The following is an 8,926-nucleotide window of genomic DNA, read 5'->3' as shown; positions in this document are numbered from 1 at the left end:
TGCAGGGTTCTCAGGATCATAAGCTTCTTCTTCAGATGAAGCTTCCTTAGTACTACCTGGTGCATTTTGCATTCCAGACAGACTTTGAAAAATCATATTGACTTGCTGAGTCAATATTTTATTCTGAGCCAATATGGCATTCAGAGTATTAATATCAAGAATTCCTTTCTTCTGATTTGTCCCATTGTTCACAGGATTTCTTTCAAAAGTGTACATGAATTGGTTATTTGCAACCATTTTAATTAGTTCTTGAGCTTCTGTAGGCGTCTTCTTCATATGAAGAGATCCTCCAGCAGAGCTATCCAAAAACATCTTGGATAGTTCATAGAGACCATCATAGAAAATACCTATGATGCTCCATTCAGAAAGCATATCAGAGGGACACTTTCTGATTAATTGTTTGTATCTTTCCCAAGCTTCATAGAGGGATTCTCCTTCCTTCTGTCTGAAGGTTTGGACTTCCACTCTAAGCTTACTCAATTTTTGAGGTGGAAAGAACTTTGCCAAGAAGGCATTGACTAGCTTTTCCCATGAGTTCAGGCTTTCTTTAGGTTGTGAGTCCAACCATATTTTAGCTCTGTCTCTTACAGCAAAACGGAATAGCATAAGTCTGTAGACCTCAGGGTCAACCCCATTAGTCTTGACAGTGTCATAGATTTGCAAGAACTCAGCTAAGAACTGATGAGGATCTTCCAATGGAAGTCCATGGAACTTGCAATTCTGTTGCATTAGAGAAACTAATTGAGGCTTAAGCTCAAAGCTGTTTGCTCCAATGGCAGGGATAGAGATGCTTCTCCCATAGAAGTCGGGAGTAGGTGCAGTAAAGTCACCCAGCACCTTCCTTGCATTGTTGGCATTGTTGTTGTTTTCGGCTGCCATGTCTTCTTCTTTGAAGATTTCTGTTAGGTCCTCTACAGAGAGTTGTGCCTTAGCTTCTCTTAGCTTTCACTTCAAGGTAGGTCCTCTACAGAGAGTTGTGCCTTAGCTTCTCTTAGCTTTCACTTCAAGGTCCTTTCAGGTTCAGGGTCAGCCTCAACAAGAATGCTTTTGTCTTTGCTTCTGCTCATATGAAAGAGAAGAAAACAAGGAAATGTGGAATCCTCTATGTTACAGTATAGAGATTCCTTGAGGTGTCAGAGGAAAAGAAAAATAGAAGGAAAAGGTAAAAAATTTGAACTTATCAAGAAAGATGGAGTTCGAATTGGGCATTAAGGAATAGTGTTAGTCCATAAATAGAAGGATGTGATGAGAGGGGAAGTAATTTTCGAAAATCAAGTAAAAGATTTTGAAAACATTTTGAAAAACACTAATTGATTTTCGAAAACCAAGAGTGGAAAAGAAATCAAGTGATTTTTGAAAAAGATTTTGAAATTAGAAATCAAAAAGATTTGATTGAAAACTATTTTGAAAAAGATGTGGTTAAGAAGATATGATTGGTTTTAAAAAGATGTGATTGAGAAGATATGATTTGAAAAACATTTTTTAAAAAGATTTGATTTTAAAAATTAATAACTTGGCTAACAAGAAAAGATATGATTCAAACATTAAACCTTTCTCAACAGAAAAGGCAACATACTTGAAATGTTGAATCAAATCATCAATTGATAGCAAGTATCCTTGAAAATGGAAAGAAATTGATTTTGAAAAAGATTTGATTGAAAAGATATGATTTGAAAAAGATTTGATTTTGAAAAATATTGAAAACTTGAAAAAAAAATTGAACTGAAAACATAATCTTCCCTCTTGTGCCATCCTGGCGTTAAACGCCCAGAATGGTGCACATTCTGGCGTTTAACGCCCAAACAAGCAGAATTGAAGAACAAGTGATATCTTAGAACAGGAACAAGCAGAATTGAATAGAAGAACAATAGTAATTGCATTAATACTCGAGGTACAGCAGAGCTCCACACCTTAATCTATGGTGTGTAGAAACTCCACCGTTGAAAATACATAAGAACAAGGTCTAGGCATGGCCGAATGGCCAGCCTCCCAATGATCAAAAGATTCAAAGATCCCAAGATGATCTAAGATCCCAAGATATCCAAAAATCCAAAGATCCAAAGATATCCAAAGATCCCTAGATGAAAATACAATAGTAAAAGGTCCTACTTATAGAGAACTAGTAGCCTAGGGTTTACAGAGATGAGTAAATGACATAAAAATCCACTTCCGGGCCCACTTGGTGTGTGCTTGGGCTGAGCATTGAAGCATTTTCGTGTAGAGACTCTTCTTGGAGTTAAACGCCAGCTTTGGTGCCAGTTTGGGCGTTTAACTCCCATCCTTGTGCCAGTTCCGGCGTTTAACGCTGGGAATTCTGATGGTGACTTTGAATGCTGGTTTGGGCCATCAAATCTTGGACAAAGTATGAACTATCATATGTTGCTGGAAATCCCAGGATGTCTACTTTCCAACGCCATTGAGAGCGCGCCAATTGAGCTTCTGTAGCTCCTGAAAATTCACTTCGAGTGCAGGGAGGTCAGAATCCAACAGCATGTGCAGTCCTTTTTAGTCTCTGAATCAGATTTTTGCTCAGGTCCCTCAATTTCAGCCAGAAAATACCTGAAATCACAGAAAAACACACAAACTCATAGTAAAGTCCAGAAAAGTGAATTTTAACTAAAAACTAATAAAAATATACTAAAAACTAACTAGATCACACTAAAAACATACTAAAAATAATGCCAAAAAGCGTATAAATTATCCGCTCATCAATAAGCTCTACTTTAGAGCCACGGGAAGAGGAAGCACTAATTCAAGTGCTAAGGACACACAAGACAGCTCTTGGGTGGTCTATCAGTGATCTCAAGGGCATTAGCTCAGCCAGATGCATGCACAAGATCTTACTGGAGGGTGACGCCAAGCCAGTGGTTCAACCACAAAGGCGGCTGAATCCAACCATGAAGGAGGTGGTGCAGAAAGAGGTCACTAAGTTACTAGAGGCTGGGATTATTTATCCTATTTCTGATAGCCCCTGGGTAAGCCCTGTCCAAGTCGTCCCTAAGAAAGGTGGCATGACAGTGGTTCATAATGAAAAAAATGAACTGGTTCCTACAAGAACAGTTACAGGGTGGCGTATGTGTATTGATTATAGAAGGCTCAATACAGCCACCATAAAGGATCATTTTCCTTTACCATTCATAGACCAGATGCTAGAAAGACTAGCAGGTCATGAATACTACTGCTTCCTGGATGGATATTCAGGTTATAATCAAATTGCAGTAGATCCCCAGGATCAAGAGAAAACGGCATTCACATGTCCATCTGGAGTATTTGCATACAGAAGGATGCCATTTGGCCTGTGCAATGCACCTGCAACCTTTAAGAGGTGCATGCTCTCAATTTTCTCTGATATGGTGGAAAAATTTTTGGAAGTCTTCGTGGATGACTTTTCAGTATTTGGAGACTCATTCAGCTCCTGTCTTAACCATCTAGCACTTGTTCTAAAGAGATGCCAAGAGACTAACCTGGTTTTAAACTGGGAGAAATGTCACTTTATGGTGACTGAAGGAATTGTCCTTGGGCACAAAATTTCAAACAAGGGAATAGAGGTGAATCAAGCTAAGGTAGAGGTAATTGAAAAATTACCACCACCAGCCAATGTTAAGGCAATCAGAAGCTTTCTAGGGCATGCAGGATTTTATAGGAGGTTTATAAAGGATTTTTCAAAAATCGCCAAACCCCTGAGCAACCTGCTAGCTGCTGACACGCCATTTATCTTTGATAAGGAATGTCTGCAGGCATTTGAGACTCTGAAAGCTAAATTGGTCACAACACCAATCATCTCTGCACCAAACTGGACATTGCCATTTGAACTAATGTGTGATGCCAGTGACCATGCCATTGGTGCAGTTTTGGGACAAAGGCATGACAAGCTCCTGCATGTCATTTACTATGCTAGTCGTGTTCTAAATGACGCACAGAAGAACTACACAACCACAGAAAAAGAGCTACTTGCAGTGGTTTACGCCATTGACAAGTTTAGATCCTATTTAGTAGGATCAAAAGTGATTGTGTACACTGACCATGCTGCTCTTAAATATCTACTCACAAAGTAGGATTCAAAACCCAGACTTATAAGATGGGTGTTGCTTCTGCAAGAGTTTGATATAGAAATAAGAGATAGAAAAGGGACAGAGAATCAGGTAGCAGATCACCTATCCCGAATAGAACCAGTAGAAGGGGCGTCCCTCCCTTTTATTGAGATCTCTGAAAACTTTTCAGATGAGCAACTCGTTGCCATCCAGGAAGTGCCATGGTTTGCAGACATTGCAAACTACAAGGCAGTGAGATTCATACCCAAAGAATACAGTAGGCAGCAATCAAAGAAGCTGATCACGGATGCAAAGTATTATCTTTGGGATGAGCCGTATCTCTTTAAGAGATGTGCAGACGGAGTAATCCGTAGATGTGTGCCTAAAGAAGAAGCGCAGAAAATCCTATGATACTGCCATGGATCCCAGTATGGAGGACATTTTGAAAGTGAGCGAACAGCCACAAGAGTCCTCCAATGTGGCTTCTACTGGCCTACTCTCTATAAAGATTCCCGAGTGTTTGTACTTAATTGTGATAGTTGCCAAAGATCTGGTAATCTGCCTCACAGTTATGCCATGCCTCAACAAGGAATCTTAGAGTTTGAGTTGTTTGATGTATGGGGTATTGACTTCATGGGACCTTTCCCACTATCATACTCAAACACTTATATTCTGGTGGCAGTGGATTATGTATCCAAATGGGTGGAAGCTATTGCAACACCCACTAATGACACTAAGACTATGTTAAAATTCCTCCAGAAACACATCTTTAGCAGATTTGGTACCCCTAGAGTATTAATCAGTGATGGGGGCACTCATTTCTGCAATAAACAACTTTACTCTGCTTTGGTTTGTTATGGAGTTAGCCACTCCATATCATCCACAGACAAATGGGCAAGCTGAAGTCTCTAACAGAGAACTTAAAAGAATCCTGGAACGGACAGTAATTAACCATAGAAGGGATTAGGCAAGAAGCTTGGATGATGCTCTGTGGGCATACAGAATAGCATTCAAGACCCCTATAGGGACCTCTCCATACTAGCTCGTGTATGGAAAGGCATGTCACTTGCCAGTGGAACTGGAACACAAGGCCTATTGGGCAACCAGATTCCTAAACCTTGATGCCAAGTTAGCTGGAGAAAAATGATTGCTCCAGTTAAATGAGCTCGAGGAATTTAGACTCAATGCTTTCGAGAATGCAAAAATTTACAAAGAGAAAGCAAAAAGATGGCATGATAAGAAACTGTCATCCAGAGTCTTTGAGCCGGGGCAGAAAGTTCTGCTATTTAATTCTAGGCTCAAATTATTCCCCGGGAAATTAAAATCCCGGTGGAGAGGTCCATATGTGATTACAAGTGTATCACCATAAGGATATGTAGAGCTTCAGGATAATGACTCTAACAAAAAGTTCATTGTTAATGGACAGAGAGTTAAACATTATCTTGAAAGCAATTTTGAGCAAGAATGCTCAAAACTGAGACTTGATTTGAGCTCAGTAATAGTCCAGCTAAGGACAATAAAGAAATGCTTGCTGGGAGGCAACCCAGCCATTTACAAAATTTAATTTTATTTGTTTTTGTTAAATTTTTACAGGTATATGTCAAAATATCTTCAAAAGGTAAAATAGCAATTGCTTGAATTCACAGAGTTACAGGGGAATTTGGAAGCTCACTGGTGTGAAAAAGCCAGTAAAAAATGTTTTGGGCGTTGAATGCCCAAAAGAAGCATCCACTGGGCATTCAACGCCAGTAAGGATAGCCATCTGGGCGTTGAACGCCAGAAAGGAGCATCTTCTGGGCGTTGAACGCCAGAAAGAAGCTCCTTCTGGGCGTTTAACGCCAGAATTACAGCATCCTGGGTGTTCAGAAAAACGCCCAATGACAAAGGACTTCCTGGCATTCAACGCCAGAAAGAAGCAACTACTGGGCGTTGAATGCCCAGGAAAAGCAGCAATTGGGCGTTAAACGCCCAAAACATGTAGCATTTGGGCGTTTAACGCCAGGATGGTGGGGAGAAGGTAAATTCGTTTTTACTTCACAATTTTTTTAATTTTTCATGTTTCAATTCATGATTTCTTGCATAAACATGTTTCAAAATCTCATCCTTCAATTCAAAAATTTTTTTTTCCTAAACATATTTCTTGATTTTTCTTTAATTTCTTTTCAAATATTTTTAATTTCCTCTCATATCTTTTTCAACTCATCATATCTTTAGAATTTCGAAATTGCCTCTCCTTCCATTCCTCTCTTTTCCTTTCTTTTGCTTGAGGACAAGCAAACCTCTAAGTTTGGTGTGATTTGCCATGATCACTGAGCTAAAACTCATTAAGATCATGGCACCTAAGGGAACAGGAAGAGCAAGGATGTGAACTTGAGGGAGTTGAAACGTCAGAAATTAATTCTTCAAACTAGAGGAACATCTACTTCCCAAAATACAGGTTGTTAAGTTCTAATTATAGCTTTAACTCTGTGATAGTATTATTATAGGATTTTACCTTAGAAGTTATATAGGAGCAGTAGTAATTAGCATATCTATTTTGATTTTATTTTCAATTAAGTTATAATTTATTTTTCTCATCATCATCAAACATGAATAAAATAGTAGATTTTTAGAATAAAGATTAATTTATATTTTTTGAGTTCCTAATAAAGAAAATTATAATTAATTATATGTGATGGCAATACTTTTTATCTTCTGAATGAATGCTTAAACAGTGCATACTTTTGATCTTGAATTTTATGAATGTTAAAATTGTTGGCTCTTAAAAGAATGAGGAACACGAAAAATATTATTGATGATCTAAAAAATCATGAATTTGATTCTTGAAGCAAGAAAAAGCAGTGAAAAAAAAGAAAAAAAATTTTAGGAATCATTGGATCAAGAAAAAAAGGAAAAAAGCCAACAACCCTTAAAACCAAAAGGCAAGGGTGAAAAGGATCCAAGGCTTTGAGTATCAATGTATAGGAGGGCCCAAGGAAGTAAATCCAGGCCTAAGCGACTAAATCAAGCTGTCCCTAACCATGTGCTTGTGGCATGCAAGTCCAAGTGAAAAGCTTGAGACTGAGTGGTTAAAGTCGTGATCCAAGGCAAAAGAGTGTGTTTAAGAACCCTGGACACCTCTAATTGGGGACATCAGCAAAGCTAAGTCACAATCTGAAAAGGTTCACCCAGTTATGTGTCTGTGGCATTTATGTATCCGGTGGTAATACTGGAAAACAAAGTGCTTAGGGCCACGGCCAAGACTCATAAAGTAACTGTGTTCAAGAATCAACATGCTACACTAGGAGAATCAATAATACTATCTGAATTCTGAGTTCCTATAGATGCCAATCATTCTGAATTTCAAAGGATAAAGTGAGATGCCAAAACTATTCGGAAGCCAAAAAGCTACAAGCCCCGCTCATCTAATAAGAATCTGAGCTCCATTTAAAACTCTGAGATATTATTACTTCTTAATTTCTTTTCATCCTATTTTATTTATCTAGTTGCTTGAGGACAAGCAACAATTTAAGTTTGGTGTTGTGATGAGCGGATATTTTATACGCTTTTTGGGGGTAATTTCATGTAGATTTTAGTATGTTTTAATTAGTTTTTAATAGAATTTTATTAGTTTTTAAGCAAAAATCATATTTTTGGGATTTACTATGAGTTTGTGTATTTTCCTGTGATTTCAGGTGTTTTCTGGCTGAAATTGAGGGAGCTGAGCAAAAATCTGATTTAGGCTGAAAAAGGACTGCTGATGCTGTTGGATCCTGACCTCCCTGCACTCGAAATGAATTTTCTGGAGCTACAGAAGTCCAATTGGCGCGCTCTCAATTGGTCTGGAAATTAGACATCCAGGGCTTTCCAGCAATATATAATAGTTCATACTTTGCGCGAAAATAGACGACGTAAACTGGCGTTCAACGCCAGTTTCATGCTGCTGTCTGGCGTCCAGCGCCAAAAACAGGTTACCAGTTGGAGTTCAGCGCCCAAAACACGTTACAACCTGGCGTTCAACACCAAAAACAGCCCAAGCACGTGAGAAGCTTAAGTCGCAGCCCCAGTACACACCAAGTGGGCCCCAGAAGTGGATTTCTGCACCAATTATCTTAGTTTACTTATTTTCTGTAAACCTAGGATACTAGTATACTATTTAAACAACTTTTAGAGAATTATTTTGTATCTCATGACGTCTATAGAACTGGATTTTATATTCCTTGGCAGCATGAGTCTCTAAACTCCATTGTTGGGGGTGAGGAGCTCTGCAGCGTCTCGATGAATTAATGCAATTACTTCTGTTTTCCATTCAAACACGCTTGTTCTTATCTAAATGTTCATTCGCGCTTAATTATGGAGAAGGTGATGATCCGTGACACTCATCACCTTCCTCAATCCATGAACATGTGCCTGACAACCACCTCCGTTCTACATCAGATTGAATGAGCTTCTCTTAGATTCCTTAATCAGAATCTTCGTGGTATAAGCCGGATTGATGGCGGCATTCATGAGAATCCGGAAAGTCTAAACCTTGTCTGTGGTATTTCGAGTAGGATTCTGGGATTGAATGACCGTGACGAGCTTCAAACTCCTGAAGGCTTGGCGTTAGTGACAGACGCAAAAGAATTAATGGATTCTATTCCAACCTGATTGAGAACCGACAGATGATTAGCTGTGCTGTGACAGAGCATTTGGACCATTTTCACTGAGAGGATGGGAAGTAGCCATTGACAACGGTGACACCCTACATAGAGCTTGCCATGGAAGGAACCGTGCGTGTGGGAAAAGGATTTCAAGGAAAAGATGAAATCAGAGGACAAAGCATCTCCAAAAACTCCAACATATTCTCCATAATTAAAGTAACAATTATTTATTTCACGCTCTTTCATTCTTCTAATAATTCAAACTGATAATTT

General features: G+C 38.8%; 1 non-coding gene across 1 annotated transcript; it reads left to right on the top strand.

Annotated features, from left to right (window-relative positions):
- Nucleotides 1-366: 366 nt before the first annotated feature.
- Nucleotides 367-474, top strand: LOC112718606 (small nucleolar RNA R71). The gene has a single exon (XR_003160938.1). It is a non-coding gene; the product is annotated as a small nucleolar RNA R71 (small nucleolar RNA).
- Nucleotides 475-8,926: the final 8,452 nt, after the last annotated feature.

The sequence above is a fragment of the Arachis hypogaea genome, chromosome 10, assembly GCF_003086295.3.
Source record: "Arachis hypogaea cultivar Tifrunner chromosome 10, arahy.Tifrunner.gnm2.J5K5, whole genome shotgun sequence".
In the NCBI taxonomy this organism is placed as follows: Eukaryota; Viridiplantae; Streptophyta; class Magnoliopsida; order Fabales; family Fabaceae; genus Arachis; species Arachis hypogaea.
Note: the sequence above shows the minus strand (reverse complement) of the source record. Positions and strands in the feature narration are given on the sequence as shown.